Source organism: Mus musculus, chromosome 10 (genome assembly GCF_000001635.26).
Source record: "Mus musculus strain C57BL/6J chromosome 10, GRCm38.p6 C57BL/6J".
NCBI classification, from domain to species: Eukaryota; Metazoa; Chordata; class Mammalia; order Rodentia; family Muridae; genus Mus; species Mus musculus.
In genome coordinates, this window is record NC_000076.6 from 50,087,978 (window position 1) to 50,111,179 (window position 23,202).

Below are 23,202 nucleotides of genomic sequence, written 5' to 3' on the forward strand. Positions count from 1 at the left end.
AATCTTCATTCTCATCTACTCCTATTATCCGTAGGTTTGGTCTTCTCATTGTGTCCTGGATTTCCTGGATGTTTTGAGTTAGGATCTTTTTGCATTTTCTTTGATTGTTGTGCTGATGTTATCTATGGAATATTTTGTACCTGAGATTCTCTCTTCCATCTCTTGTATTCTGTTGCTGATGCTTGCATCAATGGCTCCAGATTTCTTTCCTAGGGTTTCTATCTCCAGCGTTGCCTTACTCTGGGTTTCCTTTATTGTTTCTACTTCCCTTTTTAGGTCTAGTATGGTTTTGTTCATTTCCATCACCTGTTTGGATGTGTTTTCCTGTTTTTCTTTAAGGACTTGTAACTCTTTAGCAGTGTTCTCCTGTATTTCGTTAAGTGAGTTATTAAAGTCCTTCTTGATGTCTTCTACTGTCATCATGAGATATGCTTTTAAATCTGACTCTAGCTTTTTGGGTGTGTTGTGGTATCCAGTTCTGGCTGAGGTGGGAGTGCTGGGTTCTGATGATGGTATGTGGTCTTGGTTTCTCTTAGTAAGATTCTTATGTTTGCCTTTTGCCATCTGGTAATCTCTGGAGTTAGTTGTTATAGTTGTCTCTGGTTAGAGATTGTTCTTCTCGTGATTCTGTTAGCCTCTATCAGCAGACCTGGAAGACTAGCTCTCTCCTGGGTTTCAGTGGTTAGAGCACTCTCTGCAGGCAAGCTCTCCTCTTGTAGGGAAGGTGGACAGGCATCTGGCGTTTGGACCTGACTTCTGGCAGAAGATAAAGGCCCGAAACAACTTGTCCCAGAATCTGTGTAGCTTCTAGTTCACACTCTCACCTGTGCAGAGTAGTCTTGGCGTGATCCGGGAACCAAGATGTCTCCCCAAGATGCTGTGTCAAAGCCCTCCTGGGTAGGCCAGACACCGCTCCTCTGGCAGGGAAGGTGCCTGGATGTCTGGAGCCTAAAATGCGGTCTGTGAAGTTCTGTGGCTTCTGTCTGACCCAGAAGCTGTTAGCTTCTGCAGTCCACACTCTCCCTTGCGCAGACTAGTCTAGGTGGTATCCCGGAACCAAGATGGCTCACCCAGATGCTGTGGCAATGCCCTCCCAGGCAGGGTTGGACACCTCTCCTCTGGTAGGGAAGGTGCATGGGTGTCTGGAGCCCAAAACATGATCTGCCCCAGGAACTCTGTTGTTTCTGCCTGTCCCAGAAGCTGTTAGCCTCTGCAGTCCACACTCTCACCTGTGCAGACCAGTCTTGGTAGAATCTGGGAATCCAAGATGGCTCCCCCAGATGCTGTGGTGAAGCCCCAACTCTTATAAGAAAATTTAATTGGGACTGGCTTACAGATTCAGAGGTTTAGTCCATTATTATCAAGGCGGGAACATGACAGTATCCACGCAGGCATGGTACAGGATAAAGTGTTCTCCATCTTCAACTGAAGGCTATTAGTAGAATACTCGCTTCCAGGCAACTAGGATGAGAGTATTTAAACCCATTCCCACAGTGACACACCTACTTCAACAAGACCACTGCTCTTAATAGCACCCCTCTCTAAGCCAAGCATATACAAACCAACACATTCCACTCTCTGGCCCCAATAGGCCTGTGCAAACACATGAGACCATGGGAGCCATACATACAAAAAACATTCTACAGTTCAAAATACATTTAGTTCAACTTCCAAAGTCCCCATAATCTATAGCAGCCTCAACAATGTTAAAGGTCCAAAGTTCAAGGTCTCTTCTGAGATTCATGAAATTGCTTAACTGTAATCCCCAAAGCATGACAGGAAACCAGATGGACAAAGTCCAAACTCTGCATCTCCATGTCTGATGTCAAAGTGGTCTTCGTATCTCCAACTCCTTTTTCATCTTTGTTGACTGCAACAAACTTCTTTCTCCTGAGCTAGTTCCACTCCCTGTTAGCAACTTTCCTCAGCAGATATCCCACAGCTCTGGTATCTCAAACATCTTGGGGTTTCCAAGGCAACTTCAACGTTACACCTTCTTGTGACTGTCTGGGATCCACACATGATCTTCTGGGCTCCTCCAAAGGGCTGAAGTCACTTCTCCAGCTCTGTCCTCTGTATCACTCTAAACTCAGGTTGATCCACTCCACTGGTGCTGATGTTCTTAGTGATCATCCCATGTTACTGACATTTCCAATAGCCTGGGGTCTTCTACTGCAGCTAGGCTTCACCAATAGCCTCTTATAGGCTCTCTTCATGGTGTCAAGCCTCAACTCCTTTGCATTATCCCTTCAATCCTGGGCTGTCAACTGCAACTGAGGCTGCATCTTCACCAATGGACTTCCATGGCCTCTCATAGTGCCAAGCCTCAGCTGTTCTTCATGACCACTTCACAGCCTTCATGCCTTCAAAACCAGTACCACTTGGGTGACTCTTACACATTACCAAGTACAGCTGCAGCATGAGGTACAACCTTGGCTACCTCTGGAATTTCTTCGTGCTCTTAGAAAACACTTCCAGAAGATTTCATCTCAGTGGCACTGGTCTCTTCTAAATCACCACTAATTTCTTTGCTACATCTAACCAGTATCAATTGTCCCAGTAGTACCCTCCTTTTTTCACTTTAAAACCAGAGCCACATGGTTGAAACTGCTGAGTTCTGCTGCTTGCAGGTCCTAGAACATGGCCTACTTGTTTTATTACATTATCACAAGCTTTCTGTTTTCTAACTCTTTCACTACCTAACCTTAGCTGTCCTGGAACTTGCTCTGTAGATTGACCTTGAACTCAGGGATATCCATGACTTAGTCCCTGGGATTAAAGGCATGTACTACCTTGCCTGGGCCTAAGCTTTTTATAGCAACTATGCCTCTATACCAAGATCTAGGTCAGAAACTTGTGTCTTCCAGTCTCAATATCTGGATTACAGGTGAGCCCTCCCATTCTGGGTTGTAGTTCATTCCAAATATAGTCAAGTTGACAATCAGGAATAGCCATTATGGTTGTAATATCTAAGAACTCCAATATACTGTTAATATACACACATTTCAGCCTAAAATAGCATTTTCGGTTATATGTACGAACTTCTTTAACATAATATAAGGAGCAATTTCTGTTCAGTTTTTTCAGTTGAGTATACTAATTATCTTTTATCGAGGCTTCCAGAACAATTATCAGTTCACATCTTGAGGACAAGTGAGAGCACCGTTTAATAATTACCGTCAGCATAGGAAGTGTCACATAGTAATTCACCCAGGAGATGCACAGAAAGAAGGCACTCTTTTGTTTTTCTTTTCTCTTTCATTTTAGTGGATATTCCTGCTATATTATTATTGTAGGAAGTAGAAGATATCCTTATATAAAAGTGCAGAGAAGCTGGGACTGGTGGTAGAGACTTGAATTCCAGCCTCTGAGCCTTAGGCAGAAAGATCTCAAGTTCAAGGCCAGCATAGGAAACCTTCTTAGATGCTGTCTCAGAAAGTATAAAAGAGGGCTAGAGCCATATCAAGTGGTAGATAGCTTGCTTTACACTCAAGGGGCTTTAGCAATCAGCAACACAAGCACAAACAGATCACAGGTGAATTTACAAGTTGTTTCTAGGGGCTGGAGCGGTGGCTTGGTGGTTAAGAACACTGACTGTTCTTCCAGAGGTCCCGAGTTCAATTCCCAGAAAACACATGGTGGTTCACAACCATCTGTAATGGGATATGATGCCCTCTTCTGGTGTGTCTAAAGACAGCTACAGTGTACTCATATACACAAAATAAACAAACAATAAAAAATTGTTTCTAAATACTTAGCCTTCCCTGGGCAAAACTTGTAGGTCATATTAAGGTGCACTTTTATTGCAATAATTATTTACTGGCCTAATAATAAAAGATTGTTTTGGTACCTCAAATTTTCTAGAGAGATTTTATTATCTTCTTTTTAAGTTTTTTTATGATTTAAATATTGCTGCATACTTGCAACTTCTATTCTAGACCACAGGAATACGACAAAGCATTATACTATAGTATAGTCTATTAGTGGTGTTACATACAGTCCCGACGTGGTTTTGTTCTGTAATGTCCCCTATAAGGCCATGTATCAAATGATTATTTCCAAATTGTGGTCCTTTTCTCATGGGCAATGGAATCCTTAGGAGGTAGGAGCTGTTTAGAAAAGAAAAAGAGATCATTCAGGTTATACCTGAAACTCTGGGTTCTTATCTGCTTTCTCTGCTTTCTGGCTGATGTGTTATAACAAGTGTCTCCATCATACACTCCTGTTGCCATGCGTTCTCTACTTCTTCACTATAATTGGCTAAACTTCTGAAACTCTGAGCTCAAATAAGCTCCTTTTCCCTTAAATTGTTCCTATTGGTTTTGTTTGTTTGTTTGTTTTGTTTTGTTTTGTTTGCCATAGAAATGAAAGAAGCAGCTAGTATGTATTCTTATTCAAAAGACTTCATTTCTAAACATGCTAGTGAACAACTGAGATCCAGCCACCTAAAGTCCTGCTGCTCCTTGGTGTTATTGGTGATTTCTTGCTTATAAAGGAATGGTTGCTAAAGACTAAAACACTGGTAATATCGTAAAACAACAATGAAAGATGTCAGACCAATGGGCTCTTCTACGGTGAAGAATTTTCTCAACATGCAATGTTGTTTGGTAGCATTTTATGCATACTATCATTTCTTTCAGATGTGGAGTCAAACCACTAAACCTTTGCCACTGATTTATCAGCTATGTTCATGTGAAATCTTAAACCCCCTGTTATCAGTCTCAGCAATATTTATTCCATTGTTATTAAGGGATAGCTGTTCTTTGGTCACCCATTAGAATTAATTCATTTCTTACAGTCTTGCCATGGGATTATATCAATTCCAAAACATCTCCCTGTTCAATTTCTACACTGAAAATTTACGAAGGTGGCCACTTTCACCAATTGTCTTATCTACATTGCCTGCATGACTTGTGTTTAACTTTGGACTTTTATACTTTGGAAGATGACTTGTCCTTAATCCTCACAAATTGACCTGGGTTAGCTTCAAGCTCTTCAGCTGCACTGTCCTCATCTCTCTCACATCAACCTTTAGAGTTGATCTTTGCTTTAAAACTGACTTTGGTTTAAGAGATGTTTCGCTCTTCTGTCCAGACTGCTAAAACTCTCCCCACATCAGCAAAAGGCTGTTTCATTTTCTTATCATCTATGTGCTCACTGGAGTAGCACTTTTAATTTTCTTTAAGAACCTGTCCTTTGCATTTACAAATATGTAACTTTTTATCACAAGGGAGCTGCCTATGTCAACTTTCAGCATTCCTTCCACACTAAGTTAATTATTTGGTTTTTATTTAAAGTGGGATTTATGTGATTCTTTTACTTGAACTATTAGGGGCCATTTCAGGGTTATTAATTGACATGCTGTCAATAGTGTATGTCAGGGAATATGGAAACTGACAAAAGGAAGATAGACAAACATCCAAAATGCATTATCATTTAAGCTTACCATTTTATATTGGCACCATTACTGGCAACATTATAATGATTACAATATGAATATGAAAATTACATGTCACATATTATCATGCAGAAATACTGAAGATTGAATTATTGAGAGAAATGCAAAAGTGTGAAATGGACACAAAAAGTGAGGTCATGTTATTGGGCAAATGACACTGATAGTTTCCTTTGAATCGGGGCCTCCACATGACTTCATTTTTTAAGAAAACCTCCACATGAAGGACAGATAAGCAAAATGACAGAGACATATAAATAGACATAAGTAAGTATAGGCAACTACCAAAAGCCTACTCTGCTAACAGGTATAAATGTATCACAGGTCTGAGTTTTAACATGAGCTTCTCTGGTAAGTAATGAGCTAATGCTGGAGTCCATCTACAGCAACTTAGAAATTCCCAGGGCTATCTTATAAGAGACTTTCTGTGGGACACAAGACCAAGAATGAATACTCAAAGGCTGTAAGACTTGGAAGTTCAGGCAATCATTATGAGGAATTCTGCTGAAGCAAACTCAAAGCACAAGACTACCCACATTCATAAGAGCCTGAGTAGATGGAAATGTAACATAGCAAAGGGAACACTTCACAGAGCAAGAAACTGAGCTCGAAATACATGGAGTTTTATTCAACGTGTTCTTGAAAATTCATAAAATGAAATTCTCCAGAAAAGAGCTTAGTATGTATAAAGAGCTAAAAATGATCAAGTAGACGCTTCAGCTTAGTGCAGAACAATTATTTTTTTAGACAGTTCTCCAGAACCAATTGCTTAGAGCTTCATCAGATTGATTCTTATACTTCAACTTGCTTGCTTTAAGGTGACAGTATGTATAAAACAGCAAAGAATGGAAAAATTAGAATAGAAAATTAAGAGGAAAAATTAAGTCTAAAAAACAGGTAGTTAATTTTTTTAATACATGCTTTAAAATGCTATCCACTTGCTGGATAAGGATCATAAATTTCAATTTCCTTGCATCCAGCCAAGTACAGACAGCAGCATTAGTTACTTAACTTGCATGCCCTATAATATAAACTTGCTGCTAGGAAGAAACACAAATAAATACTTGCTTGTGACTCCCTATGGGGATTTATCCATAAGTTCTTTTAGAGAATAAATTGCAACTGTAGACAACAGCCGTATAGTGTGCACAGGAATATATATTATTGGACTGTTCCATGTAAGACTCTTTAGCAGGACTTAATATGACTATGCCAAACTACAGCTACTTCAAAATTCAGAGAGAAGAGGACAATAAAGTTCAGTCTGCATGAGAAGGTTCCTGGTTTTATCCAGTGGATAAGGATTTGAAGGAGAACAGAAAAGCACATTTATAGCAAATTTTCGTCAGTTTCTTTCACAAAACTTTTATAGATATTGAGTAACACTTTCCTTCCTGCCTGATGAGTACATAAATATTTTGAAAGGTAAGAAAATTGTAACTCCTAATACATATATGTAAACCTAGATAAAAGTACTTTGTTCTTAAGTAAATAGGACAAGTAACTGTAAAGAATTTTTATTAAATAGTGACTCAGTTACATTCTGTATCTGTGTGTCATAGCTGTTATTTCACAGTTGTGTTTACTTAGATAATGCTATACTCACTATGTACTCTCTATTAGAATGTCAACTCTAAGACCAGGAATTATGGGTGGTTCATCTATCACAGTAGGGCACAACACAGACACTTACAGCCTGCCACAAACAACCAAATCTTAGATGGGACTTGGTACTATAAATTTGGGATTGTGAGAGATTACACACAAAAACAGCCTATATTTTAGACACACTCTCCAGTTATTAAACAATAAAATAATTTAAGAGAATTACAAATGCTCATCTTGGGGGACTATCTGAAAGGAGTGAGGAGGGGAATGTGATGATCAAATATATTGTGTAAAATAGTCAAAGAATTAATAAATACATTATTTTGAAACAGCCTGTCTGTTCCATTAAATGAGATACATTATAATTTGAGAGTGCACATATTTCTACCTATTTGCTTAACCATTAAATTGTGAGTATTTGGCTATAGGCTAAAATATAGAGATAGGTTTGTTTTTATTGTTGTCTGTTTTGTTGTTGGTGGTTTATATTTTTTGTTTTTTGATAGAGCCACGGTCAAGATCTCCTCCTCAATTTTTTACTTCCTTTAGCTTAAAACTTCAATTATACTATGTCTGGAATCTGCATGTTTGGAGCATGTATGTTTGCTTTATAAACTGGAAAAAGTAAATTTTCCAGGTGGTATTTCCCAAGGTATTGTACTTGTTAAACAAATGACTCTAATTGATGGAAATGTAGGCATCTATGTAGCTCATTTCTGGGGCCCTTGGCTTCCCTCACCAAATGGTAGATGCTATGCTAAAAAATATAAAAGGAAGAAATATATGAGCTCCTGGCCATCAGACATAGTCATGATTTTCTTCATGCACAATGTTTTCTAATATATTGACTACATTGTTACATATTCCCAAATAACTTTTGGATTCTTCTTGAAATTCAAAGAATGGAGTTGTGTGAAAATTCTGAGACCTACTGAGAGAACTCTAAGAAAACAAGACATGAATCTAGTGACCCTAGGATCTTCAAAACATATAATTGTTCTTGGAATGTGTTTTCATGCTCCTCCCAAGTATAGCAGATAGGAGTGAGTTTATGTCAGCTAATGTTATTCATATGACTTTATGCAAAAACATATTTTTGTCAAATGCAGCTTATCCTTGTGATTATTCACTTTTGCTCTTAACCCTCAGAGTATAAATTGTCTGATGCTCTAAATAAAGTAGCCTAATGCATGAGACTTTAGTCCACCTCGTTTTAGGTCCCACTCTCCCAGATGAATGCTACCAACTAGTGTAGTAAATGGATACTACTATGTTTCAAATTTTAAATGAATTGTCACATATTCTTTGCATTACTCAACAAGATGTCCAATAGCATGTTTTGCTTGAATAAGCTAGCAAAATGATTTTTTGGGATTTCTGCATCTTTTACCATTCATAGTTTGCAAAGTCCAGAAATTATGGTAATATTGTAATAAAGTCTACTTAAAATCCTGATTCTATAGAAATTTTCTTATTAATGTGAGTTTTGTTTGTTTGTTTTACTTTTTTGAACAGGTATAAGCAAATGACCTTATTAATATAGTAGCATGCATGTGCATGAGCAAGGACCAATATTACTTTGATAATATATATATCCTGTGACTAGTCATGGTTCTCTAGAACAATGGTTCTAAACCTTCCTAATGCTTTGACCTTTTAATTCAGTTCTTTATGTTGTAGTGACCTCCAATTATAATTGTTTTTTGCTACTTAGTAATTGTAATTTTGCGACTGTTGTGAAGCGTAATGTAAATATCTGTTTTCTGCTAATCTTAGATAAATCTGGTAAATAAATTCAAACTCCAATGTGGTCAAGACCCACAAGTTAAAAATCACTGCCTAGAGAAACAGAACCAATAGAATGCATGTATTTTTAAAAGGGGTTTAATAGATGGATTCACAAAATACTATCTCTGTAGTCCAGCCATGGCTGTCTTTACACGAGCTGAAAACATAGTAGCTGCTCAGCTTCTAAGCCTGGATACCTCAACAAAGCCAGTCTGGCAGAGAAGGCATCAAGGATATCAGGATAGCTACTGGCCTTCTATCTACACTGAAAACTCAAAGAAACTGGCCTGTGATATCTGCAGAAGAGTAATGGCAGCTGCAGTGAGAAACAAGGTAGATGGATTTACTGGCAAGAACCAAAGACCAGTGAGCAAGCAGCTAAGAAGCAGAAAGCTTTCCCTTGGTTGTCCTTTTATCTGTGCTGCCACTGGACAGGGCCGCCACATTTAGAGTAAGTCTTTACAATTGTGTTAGCCTGGTGGTGGAAGTCCCTCATAGGTATGACTAGTCAGTTGCCAGTCAAGATTAACAACACACATAGTAAAACTAAATATCATAACCAAAGGTATATTACTTTAAAATTTATGCTAATATGATCTTAGTATTTGTGAGAAAAATTTCTGTTAATTATGGTTGAATTTAAATTTTTTTTAATTCAAAATGCAAAATTAAATTCAGCTGTTTTCATTTACTTATGCTTTAATAAAAAAAATCAAAATACTAGCTTTCCTGACCACTAGATAAAAACAAATTAGTATTACATAAGAGTCTTTATACCAAACATGAACAAACTGTATGTACTTATACATACATATATACATGCATATTCATTTGAACTTATCCTGGAACCTTAATTAACCCAGCATATCCTTGGAATGCTGATAACATGTCACCTCTTACTTCTCTAGGGAATTCCAAATTCGGATAAGGAAAAATATTTTTGTGGCAAATGAAGAACAAAGGCCCTGAGCCTTTAGGAAAGCCCTTTGGGAGTTTTCAAGAAGACATTCCCTATTCTTTGAATCAATAATATTTTAATGCTTTCAGTATGTCTGACAACACTCGTGGTGTCACTACAGTGTCCATTCCAAATAATTAAAGACACAGACACAGATCTTAAGGATGCCTTGCCAAAATGTTGCATGACTGGAAATCAGATATAATAGGAAATGTAGAGACAGAGATGGTTATGAGTGATTGAGCAGGCAGCAAATGTCAGTGTTTGTGCTGTAGAGATGAAAACACACCAGTTGAGTGAGTCCAGATAATTCACTCTCTGTATGTCACTCTTTGTTGTTGGAGAAATTAAGACAGTGTGAGTCATAGCTCTTAAGGAATCAGTTATGAATTTACAGTATCAATGCTTTCTTCTAGTAGCAGATCTATATTTTCAAATGCCTAATATCCTCTACTCCAGGTATTTTTGTTTTAGAATTACTTTCCTTATGATGTGGACCAAGTTTGTATCAGCAGAATCAGTTTTTAATACTAATTTTTATTTTTATTTGCTTACAATTAAGTTTCATTATAATTTTTTTTAAAACAAAGATCCCTATATCATCTTCCCTACCATCCTCTCCCTCATACCCTTCTACTCCTTTGTACTTTCATGGTGACCCAAATTCTGTTTTCTTGATAAAATGTCTGGCATTGTGCACAACCTAAAAAGAAAGGTTACTGTGAGACTCACAACATTTCAGGCTCTGAGTCCCTGTGCACATTGCCACTTCTATTACTCTCTTTCACCAGTGCTATTTGTAAAACTGCTGTGGGTCTTCTATTCTTATCAAAGTTGAGTATCACATTTATCCTCTACGCCTGCACTCGCTGAGCCTCTCTGCAGATATATGCCCTCCTTCTGTCACTTGCTTTCTTCTCACTGCTTACTAGAACAACATGCCTCAGAAACCACCTAGGGAAACTTCTCAGAGAAACACCAAGAGGTATGCATAATTTTAGATGATTTTACCACAAACACCTATTAGACTTTCTAAAACAACTTAGTAAATATGTTTTAAATACATGAACCACAATATATATATATATATATATATATATATATATATATATATATATGTATACATACATACATATATATAGTCTACAAGAATTTTTCCACCATTGTGATATGGCTATTCCCTAACCTATGGTATTTTACAACTTGAATTTAAAATTTTTTTTAATACACAGCAAATTTGTAGGCTGAGTATGTTTTACTAAAAGCTGTTTTGATCCAAAGTTCACATTTCCTTTATGTGGTCAATGATAACTAGGCTAACATGTTCTAAATTAAATCTTACAAGACACCAAATTGATTGAAGCAAAGAAACTAGGCTGTTTAAAATTCTGACTTGTTTTAATTTTTCTAGATAATTATAAAAATATTACAAGAAAATGGAAGAAGCACTTTTCTCCACTGTTAGGCAGACATGACCTTTCAACCCTAATAGTTCATAATTTCCACAAAAGGCAAATGGCTGTTACTAGTCACCCACAGCTGTCATAGGTTACAGAGCAATTAAGACCTTTTAAAGAGATCATAATGGTTATTTTTTACTTTGGAACACCATGGAAAGAAACAAATGACATCCAGCTACATTTAAGTCATCTTAATGATTTGATTGGATCACATTTATCATTAGAAAAAACATACAGGGCACATTTTAATAATCTCTCTACAAATGAGTGCTTCAATTGCATTACTTAATGGGATGGTCTCAGTTTCTGTGTAAAACAAAATAATGGTACCCTGAAATGTTACCACCATTTCATCACTTAATATTGGTACATTAACAACATCTCACCTCTCTGCATTTTATGGGCGCCATCCTTTTTCTCCATAAGGTCTTTATAGCCTACATATTGTATGCATAGAAAGACATATAGCTATGACCAGAAGAAATCACTTTTGAAAGCAGCCATAATCATATCTAAGACTTTAAAATGATTTTGGAGACAAAAATAATGGACAAATCTCTTGGAGTGGTTAGAATGACAGGGGCAGACAAAATCAAGTTCTGGTTATCAAGAAAGGATAGGCTGAAGCTCAGTGTTTAAGACAAGAAAGCAGAAATGTGCTGCCTAAAGGCTCCTCAACAAACCCTGAGGACTAGATGACAGCTCCATTTTCACTTACTGCTTTCAAAAGATGGGTGACAAGTGCTAGATGAAGAGAAATGATAGACCTGATGGTATACATACAGAACACGTTCCAGAAGTTTCCTTATGAGTGGTAAGGTTATTGTTTTTACATCTCAAATCCAGATATAGTGTACAATTGGAGGCATATTATTAATTATATTAACTCACAGTAATTGAAATCATGAAATAATAAAAGCTAAATGATTGTTAAAAAAGAGAGATCAGAAATTTAAATATTTTAATAGATTTAATATATAATTGATATTGTAGACAATGCTTCAGCCCTCTTTTACCTCTATAATATAATCCAATACTTTAAACTGGAGAAGAGAAAATTGTGGGGTTTTATTTGTTTGTTTTTTGTTTTGGGGGGTTGTTTGTTTAATTTTGAGTTCTGAAGTTACCTCCTCCATAGCCATGGAGGGGCAGGTCTCTGTTGTTAAGATAGTCCATTGTTGCTTTCTCTGGAAAGGATAAATATAGCCCCCACACAGCTGAAGAGACAGATGTGGAAGAGACCATTTCCTTTAATCTAGAGGGTAAAAGAATCCAGCAAAAGTACTAACTCTGAGTAGTCATAAAGATCTCATGATGCCAGTACTTCCTCAAGTCTATACCTCTTTTGCCTTTTTGTACTTACTATTTAAAACCATTTTCATACAATATATTTTGATCACATTCTTTCCCCTCCTCCAACTTCTCTCAGATTCTACCCACATCCCTACCCACACAACTTCATAACCTCTCTCTCTGCTTCCTCTCCATCACTCCCCCTACAACTACCTTCCTCTTTCTCCAAAAGAAAAACAAAACAAACAAAAAACAGTAAGACCCAAATTTCCAAACTAAAAGCACACAAACTTTATGGAATCCATTTTGTGATAACCAGTTACTCCTGAGTATGGGCCGTGCATTGGAATGTGACTGATATTTCCAATGTCATTCCAAGTGAGGGAACTGATTTTCTCCTTCCAGCAGGTATCAGTTCAAATAGCTTCTTCACTTCCTTTCCCTCCTGGAGTTTTATCTGGCTTAAACTTGTACAGGTTTTATTTATGCTCTTACATCTCTGTGAATGTATTTGTGTAACAGCACTGTTGTGTCCTGTTCCATAGAGTCATCCACCAGCTCTAGCTCTTAACAATCTTTCTGCTTCCTCTTCCTCATAGATCCCTAAATTTTGATGGGAGAACATCCTATTTAGGGTTGAGCCCTCCAAAGTCTCACTCTCTGAACATTGTCCAGATTGACCTCTTTGTTAATTACCATATGCTTCCAAAAAGGAGCTTCTCTGATGAGTGTTGGGTAATGCCCTGATCTACATGTGTAGCAATATATCCATATGAATATATTATGAGTATGCTATGTTTGTTTAGCAAAATAATAGTAGTAGATTTTCCCAGAAAGTCTATAACCTATCAAGGTTTAGGTATGGCCATCTAGCAGAGACAGGTATAGGTTTCATCAAATGGAGTGGGCAATAAATAAATAAATAAGTAAATAAATAAATAAATAAATAAATAAATAAAGTGGTTGGTTGCTTCTGTAACATATTTCATACTACTGTACCAGTATTTCTGCTGGAGACCTACATAAGGACATTGAAAGAAGGAAGAAAATCTACTAGTCACGTGGGACTAAGAACTACTAGATCCTTGGACTTTCCATTCACTACTGACCATTGTTGGGGAGTTGGACTACAGACTGTAAGTCATCATAACAAATTCCCTTACTAGATAGAGACTATCCATAAGCTCTGTGACTCTACAGATCCCTGATTAATACACATGGTACAGCACAATAAATCATCATTCACTATCATCTTCAAGTATTATGTACTATGAAGAATTACATGTTTATAGTTTCAAATAACAGTGAAGGTTGTTTATCCTTCCATCACCACCACAAACAAGTAATGCTTTGCATTGTGATCTTTTTTTCCTTTTTTAAAATATTTTAATTAGGTATTTTCCTCATTTACATTTCCAATGCTATCCCAAAAGCTCCCCATACACTCCCCCCAATCCCCTACCCACCCACTCCCACTTTTTGGCCCTGGCGCTCCCCTGTACTGGGGCATATAAAGTTTGCATGTCCAATGGGCCTCTCTTTCCAGTGATGGCCAACTAGGCTATCTTTTGATACATGTGCAGCTAGAGTCAAGAGCTCCAGGGTACTGCTTAGTTCATAATGTTGTTCCACCTATAGGGTTGCAGATCCCTTTAGCTCCTTGAGTATTTTCTCTAGCTCCTCCATTGGGGGCCCTGTGATCCATCCAATAGCTGACTGTGAGCATCCACTTCTGTGTTTGCTAGGCCCCTGCATAGTCTCACAAAAGACAGCTATATCAGGGTCCTTTCAGCAAAATCTTGCTAGTGTATGCAATGGTGTCAGCGTTTGGAGGCTGATTATGGGATGGATCCCTGGATATGGCAGTCTCTAGATGGTCCAGCCTTTTGTCTCAGCTCCAACTAGTAAGAAAGACACATGCTCCACTATGTTCATAACAGCCTTATTTATAATAGCCAGAAGCTGGAAAGAACCCAGATGCCCCTCAACAGAGGAATGGATACAAAAAATGTGGTACATTTACACAATGGAGTACTACTCAGCTATTAAAAACAATGAATTTTTGAAATTCCTAGGCAAATGGTTGGACCTAGAGGGCATTATCCTGAGTGGGGTAACCCAATCACAAAAGAACTCAAATGATATGTACTCACTGATAAGTGGATATTAGCCCAGAAACTTAGAATACCCAAGATATAAGTTACAATTTGCAAAACACATGAAACTCAAGAAGAACGAAGACCAAAGTGTGGACACTTTGCCCCTTCTTAGAATTTGGAACAAAACACCCATTGAAGGAGTTACAGAGAAAAAGTTTGGAGCATTGTGATCTTTTAACAACTTCCAATGTCACAAATCAACAGAAATTTTTACTCAAGTCTATTTTAAATTGTGGGGCCAGCATTATGCATAAAGATACAATCATTTTTAGTGTATATCTATATGTCAATTCATTATTATATAACTAGCATATATATTAAATAACTGCCTTCTGTTTATGTATTTAATTCCTCCATATAGATGATGTGATGGTTATTGTTAACAATGTACTTGAATGAATCTAGACTCACCTTGGTGATGGAACTCCAGGCATCACTGTGAAGAATTATCTTGATCATGTTCATTGTTATTGGAAGAATCAGACTGACTGTAGAGAGGGTTGGTCTCTTGGAAAGGGACCCTGAACTGAATAACATAAAGAAAGTAAATATATCATTACCACACACTTGTTGTTCTGTTTCCTGACTGTGGATGTGCTGTGATTGTCGGCTTTAATACCTGCTGCCTTATATTTTTATCATGAAGATCTGTATCTGAGTTATGAACTAAACAAATCTTTATCCTTTAAGTTGCTTTTGTCAGGGTATCTTATCACAGCACCAGGAAAAAGAAATTAAGATAGTCAGATAATAGCTCAAATATAAGGCAAACTTTTATTTTCATCCATAAGATCATCCATAATTTTTATAAACCTGTTCAACTTTAATATTTATACCTAGGAGTTATAGATAAATTGACATTAATAATTTGAGAATGACACATCTTTTAAATTTCAAGTAATAAAAACATAGTACTTTATTTCCACTCTCTAATTCCATGAAAAATTATAGAAATGCTTTAGATACACACCTATCACCATTCTTTTTAATCATTAGAACTAGTGTTGGCACCTTCTAACAATTTTCCAAAGAACTCACTTTTGACTTCATCTAGCTGTTGAAAGACCATATCTATGAACTTACCACAAAGCATAAAGGCTAGAAAGGCTCCAAATATTCATCAACACATAAGTGGATAAATAGAAACAGTTGCATCTCCATGCCCTAACATTACTCATCAGTTAAACCTGAAGCTTTCATTCAGGAAAGAAAAATAAATGAGCCATACACAAAAGATGCTGGATGAAATTCCAGAATGAAAACTAATTAATGATGACATCAAATGCATGTTTTTCTGTCGGTGTAGCACAGTTGGAATGAATGAAAACAACACTTAGAAATTCTGAGTGATAATAATCAACCTATATTTTAAGATATGGACATTAAATGGGTCAGTATATTTATAAAAACTGAAAGAATTCTAAATCACTATTTTTATGATGATAATAATTTAGATTTACATTTATGTGTTAAAATCATTAGCAACATGTGAAACTTGTAAAAAATGAAATATGCTATACTTTGTATGAATAATGAGCCAGAGACTTTGAGGGTAAATCATACCTTAACAATCCCTCCAAATGTTTTGATGCTTACTGGAGTTTGAAAATGACTATAGCAGACATTTATTTTTACTTTCTATAATATAATCTCTTTTGATGATGCTTTTCATAATCATTTGTTTAATTTATAAATTCTTACAATACTTCTATTAATGAAAAATGTATGCACAGGGATATATATACAAATCTACTTCAACTTCCTTAGCAAACATTTATATACTAACTCAGACGATCCTGATAGAAAACACAAATATATTAATTGAAATTGTCTTAAGTTATCTCCTTCAGAGGGTATTTTTTGTTCAAGAAAGATAATTGAAAGAATCCTGTAATAAAAGAAAAAAAAAGTAAAGATCTCAAAAATTAGCTAAGTGTTTTCTTTGGGATAATTTTGAAAAGAAATAACTTTCCTTATAATTAGGTACTTGTATTACTGTTATAGACTGTGAAGTGATAGGGAAAATATATAAAGGAATATAAACAATATTTCCCTTAGCCTCCCCTAAGTTTTGGTTTCAATGATAACAAGTTAAAAGGGTGTGAATCTGCCAGGCAGTGGTGGGACATGCCTTTAATCCCAGCACTTGGGAGGAGAAGCAGGCAGATTTCTGAGTTCGAGGCCAGTCTGGTCTAAAGAGTGAGTTCCAGGACAGCCAGGACTATACAAAGATACCCTGTCTCAAAAGACAAAAAAAAAAAAAAAAGAGTGTGAATCTTGATTCTTATGTACTGACATGGCAATTCCAAATAATACAAATGAACTTTGAAAATAGTCTATCCACTTACATTATATAACTTATGATTCTTAGAAGTATAGCTATATATCATATAATACCCCAGCCACTCTCTCATTTTGTTAGATGTCACTTCTATGTTCCTTTCTTTGTATGTTTAAGTAATATGTTGTCACCTCAAATCCTTGATTCATCACCACCATGAGTTACTATGTGTTTACTTCATGTGACGGCATACCAAATAAAATAATTGCAAATCCCTCATCTTAAAAGAAAGGCATACATGTATGAGTTGTTTTTTTGTAAAACTTTCTTTTAATTTTGGATTTCACTTTTGGTGAATATGCAACTTTTCCTTATTTATCCTACTGAACTTTTCCTATATAGCATTCTAGAACTGATAGAGCCATGAAGTAGAACGATCTCATGCACATATTATTTACTTTTTATTTTCATGAATATGTATGTGCACCTGTGTGAGTTTTTGTGCACCACATGTATGCAAGAGCCCTGAGAAGCAAAATGAGGCCATGAAAGAGTCCCTAAAACTGGACATACAGGTTGTAACCTCCCACCTAGGTGCTGGAAATCAACCTGGGTCCTCTGCAAAAAAAAAAAAAAAAAGTAATAGGTCTTATCCAGTAAGCCACCTATCTCAACCAATATTTCCTATTTTTAAAATATAGTCCTATTTTCTAGAAAATTCATGTTAGCCCTGGACTCCTAGTAAGAAGGCAAGTGCAGTGGTTTAGACTCAGAGGGTAGAGACTTATAGGTAAAAATTTAAGTTTAACTACAAAAACATTGGACATAGAATGTAAAAATGAGTCAAAGATAATTTCTAGATAATGTGAATGATGAGTAGGAAAACCTAGGGAGAATGGAGTTCAGCAAGGAGCACCTGTAGAATCCTACTAGGTTTTCTGAAAACACTTTATATTTAACAAATTCTTTTTTTTTTTTAGGGTTTTTCTTTTCATTTTTTTTTATTATGTATATTCCTCAATTACATTTCCAATGTTATCCCAAAAGTACCCTACAGCCTCCCCCCCCCCAACTCCCCTACCCACCCATTCCCATTTTTTGGCCCTGGAGTTCCCCTGTACTGGGGCATATAAAGTTTGCCTGACCAATGGGCCTCTCTTTCCAGTGATGGCTGACTAGGCCATCTTTTGATACATATGCAGCTAGAGTCAAGAGCTCTGGGGTACTGGTTAGTAACAAATTCTATAATGAAGTCCCAAAGCATCATGAGGAATGAAGAAAGGGATAAATAAGAAAGACTAATGCTTAATTACTCAAATCATCCGTGGCCCAATTTTACTTGTTTCTGTTTATCGGTCTTACAGAACTTATTGATTTCTTTTATTGATTAATTCTTGGAATATACTGGGGCTGAATTTGAAAAAAATATTTGCATAGGATTATTGTAGGTTTCCTTAATAACCAATCTACTAAAATGTGCCTCCTTTGTGTCATGCATTAAGTCCCCAGGGTTGATGGCTTATTGGCACATTGGTTACAGAACTGTTGCTACCTCTCACCTCCAGTCTGTTTTAGTCTTTATTAGTCCATTTTTGGGTGTTTATTGTGAATGAAGATTCAGTGAAATATTGAAGAAATAAGAAAACACTCTACAAATAGTATTGAATATTTATGATGGGTATTTGAAATTTTTAAATACCTGGGTTATTTAAAGGAAGTATTGTCTCAAATTTACCAGTTTAAAATGTTTCGTTTTTTTTTTGTAGATATAAAATGTATACATATCAGAAAGTGGAGGAAATTGTCTAGCTGCTCATTGCAGACATTTGTAATATTTTTAAAGTCAAAACTAATATCAGTATACACATACCAAAACTAAAACCTAACATAAAATTTTATAAAACCTTGGGTTCTTAAATTTTATTTTTTAGTTTGTTTCCATGTGTGAAAAATAGTGGATCTAGAATGATCATGTCATGTTTTTTTAATTGAAGAGGATTCAGAGAATTGATATTTTTCCCAGTGTCATTAAAAAATGACATTTACTCTGTCTTTTCAATCCTGTCCAGAAATAGCTCCTGAAAAAAAACCAAAACCAAAAACCCACCACCACCAACAACAACAACAAAAAACACCTGTATTTTAGGATGGTGCACCACAATATCCCAATATTAAATAAAAATAATGGTGTCTAATTTTCCCTCTTCAATGTTCTTGGAACACCAGGAATACTGCACAATATAGTTTTAGAAAAAAATTATAGCCTGACAGGCAGAAAAAAATTAAATTATTAAAGTATTATTTCATTTCCATTTTTAAAAACCAGACCTTATTGAGTTTCTCTGGAGTGAGAGCAGCATGGGAAGGATTAAGAAGTTTGAGGGATGGCCAACAGCCAGATCCACAATATACCATAGGGCCTCAGATGAACAAAACATGCATTGCAGGCTAAAGACAGGGCTACTCCTATTCACAGAGGCAGATGTGAAATGCACTGTGTTGTAAATTGGTGAACTTCCTTCTTTCTTGACGTGAGGTTTCCCAAATCATAAGCTATGAATAATGACAACAGAATGATTTAAACCTTATGTTATCTGAATCTAATCACTTGCTAATCAAAACTGGGTTTAAAGGGTGCATGTGAGGATAAAATAACCAGAATCTCTTCTACTGAAAACATTCTTTATATATATTTTAAAAGTGTTTTCTAAAACTATATATAATACTGGATAAAATAAGTACCAAAGTGTAGTCATCTTTCTGACCATGAAAGCAAGTCACTGAAACCTTTTGTTTTAATAAACATGCCTTATCAACCAGGACCTGAACTTTTGACGCTTGTGAATGTTTAGAACTGTTTGTAGAGTGTCATTTGTATTTGTTTTTAACAAGATTTATTCCATACATGAAACTTTTTTGAAAGCCAGTTGTAGAGCAATAAAATTTGGCACTTCCAGTGCTTTAAAACACACATGAATGACAACATTCCATCTATTTACAAATAAAAGCTAAGTTTTAAACACATTTTTTCTTTCACTCATCTTTCTAAACATAGCATATTATCTGAGTGATCCAGTAATTAAATAGCGACATCTTCTGCGTGTGGTTTAATTAGTTCTTTCTTTTCAAATTAATTAAACATATCAAAACCATAGATAAACAAAAATAGCTTATAACCCTCACTGTCAACACCTCCAACCACCAAATCCATTAAACCTGTTTTCCAAACCTGTCCTTTTATATAAAAAGCAAACCATATGATAGCTACAAATATATTCTTGAATCAGATTGTCCCTGGGATTAATTTCCAACCTTGTTGTTATATGACCCTGTGACCTCACCTGCCTTTGGCCTTATGTTCCTCATGCACAGAACTAGAGACATTAGTAACAATGATAAGTGACACTGTAGAAAGGAACAGCTTGGTATGTATGAGGTAACTGGAGAAGATTCCATAACAACTGGTATCAGATGACATCACAATAATATCAGTTAGTGTCAAAACAAAGTAACAAAATCTCAGGAAGAAATACTGAACCAAAGAATTTTAATAAAAAGGATTTGCCATGAGTATACTTCATTGGAAACAACACACCTATATTTTTTAAATTATATCTTTTATTTTTTGAGGTTATAGTATAATTAGATCATTTTCTCTTTACCTTTCTTATCTGCAAAGCTTTCCATAATACCTATCCTTTCTCTCTTTCAAATTAATAGCCTCTTTTTCATTAATGTGTATACATGTGTGTGTTTGTAAGTGTATGTGTGTGTAATCTTAAATACATAAATACAACCTACTCAGTCCATATAAAGTTACTTTTTATGTATGTTTTGTTTGTTTTCAGGGCTGACCATTTGGAATTGGATAAATAGTTGGTGCCTCTTCCCTTGGGAAGACTATTTCTGCTCTCAGTATTCCTCAGTTGCCTGTTGTTCACTGTGTACCATTTGACATTTTAATGGCTGCTGGCTGATTGCTGACAAACTTTTTCTTTGAGGTAGGATCTGGGCAACATAGCATGAAGACCAGATATTATCAGATATGTATAATCTTGAGGTAAACAAGTATATGGACATTCCTTACAGAAAGTCAAACATAAGAATAAAAGTCAAACATAAGTTAAGAATAAAATTCATCTTGGTCCGAGACCCGCCGAACTTAGGAAATTAGTCTGAACAGGTGAGAGGGTGCGCCAGAGAACCTGACAGCTTCTGGAACAGGCGGAAGCACAGAGGCGCTGAGGCAGCACCCTTTGTGGGCCGGGGACAGCCAGCCACCGTCCGGACCGGAGGACAGGTGCCCGCCCGGCTGGGGAGGCGGCCTAAGCCACAGCAGCAGCGGTCGCCATCTTGGTCCGAGACCCGCCGAACTTAGGAAATTAGTCTGAACAGGTGAGAGGGTGCGCCAGAGAACCTGACAGCTTCTGGAACAGGCAGAAGCACAGAGGCGCTGAGGCAGCACCCTGTGTGGGCCGGGGACAGCCGGCCACCTTCCGGACCGGAGGACAGGTGCCCACCCGGCTGGGGAGGCGGCCTAAGCCACAGCAGCAGCGGTCGCCATCTTGGTCCCGGGACTCCAAGGAACTTAGGAATTTAGTCTGCTTAGGTGAGAGTCTGTACCACCTGGGAACTGCCAAAGCAACACAGTGTCTGAGAAAGGTCCTGTTTTGGGCCTTCTTCTTCGGCCAGGAGGAGGTCCAAATACAAGATATCTGCGCACCTTCCCTGTAAGAGAGCTTGCCAGCAGAGAGTGCTCTGAGCACTGAAACTCAGAGGAGAGAATCTGTCTCCCAGGTCTGCTGATAGACGGTAACAGAATCACCAGAAGAACAATCTCTAAACAGAGTCAACTATAACTACTAACTCCAGAGATTACCAGATGGCGAAAGGTAAACGGAGGAATCTTACTAACAGGAACTAACCACTCACCATCACCAGAACCCAGCACACCCACTTCGCCCAGTCCAGGGAACCCCAACACACCTGAGAACCTAGACCTAGATTTAAAAGCATATCTCATGATGATGGTAGAGGACATCAAGAAGGACTTTAATAAATCACTTAAAGAAATACAGGAGAACACTGCTAAAGAGTTACAAGTCCTTAAAGAAAAACAGGAAAACACAATCAAACAGGTAGAAGTCCTTACAGAAAAAGAGGAAAAAACATACAAACAGGTGATGGAAATGAACAAAACCATACTAGACCTAAAAAGGGAAGTAGACACAATAAAGAAAACTCAAAGCGAGGCAACACTAGAGATAGAAACCCTAGGAAAGAAATCTGGAACCATAGATTTGAGCATCAGCAACAGAATACAAGAGATGGAAGAGAGAATCTCAGGTGCAGAAGAGTCCATAGAGAACATCGGCACAACAATCAAAGAAAATGGAAAATGCAAAAAGATCCTAACTCAAAATATCCAGGAAATCCAGGACACAATAAGAAGACCAAACGTACGGATAATAGGAGTGGATGAGAATGAAGATTTTCAACTCAAAGGTCCAGCAAACATCTTCAACAAAATTATTGAAGAAAACTTCCCAAATCTAAAGAATGAGATGCATATGAACATACAAGAAGCCTACAGAACTCCAAATAGACTGGACCAGAAAAGAAATTCCCCCCGACACATAATAATCAGAACATCAAATGCACTAAATAAAGATAGAATACTAAAAGCAGTAAGGGAAAAAGGTCAAGTAACATATAAAGGCAAGCCTATCAGAATTACACCAGATTTTTCACCAGAGACTATGAAAGCCAGAAGAGCCTGGACAGATGTTATACAGACACTAAGAGAACACAAACTGCAGCCCAGGCTACTATACCCAGCCAAACTCTCAATTATCATAGAGGGAGAAACCAAAGTATTCCACGACAAAACCAAATTCACGCATTGTCTCTCCACGAATCCAGCCCTTCAAAGGATAATAACAGAAAAAAACCAATACAAGAACGGGAACAACGCCCTAGAAAAAACAAGAAGGTAATCCCTCAACAAACCTAAAAGAAGACAGCCACAAGAACAGAATGCCACCTTTAACAACTAAAATAACAGGAAGCAACAATTACTTTTCCTTAATATCTCTTAACATCAATGGTCTCAACTCGCCAATAAAAAGACATAGACTAACAAACTGGCTACACAAACAAGACCCAACATTTTGCTGCTTACAGGAAACTCATCTCAGAGA

At 36.9% G+C, this 23,202-nt stretch overlaps 1 long non-coding RNA gene across 3 annotated transcripts in view; it reads right to left on the bottom strand.

Annotated features, from left to right (window-relative positions):
- Gm40642 overlaps nucleotides 1-23,202 on the bottom strand; it is a 59,107-nt gene that overhangs the window by 30,944 nt on the left and 4,961 nt on the right. The window contains exons 1-3 of one of the 3 annotated variants that reach the window (XR_871634.3): nucleotides 20,344-20,439; nucleotides 15,133-15,247; nucleotides 3,150-4,109 (exon numbers count right to left, since the gene is read on the bottom strand). This is a non-coding gene — a long non-coding RNA (predicted gene, 40642). Of the gene's footprint in view, nucleotides 1-3,149; nucleotides 4,110-15,132; nucleotides 15,248-20,343; nucleotides 20,440-23,202 lie in introns of those variants that run through there. The other 2 variants (XR_871635.1, XR_871636.3) reach the window with 2 other exon arrangements.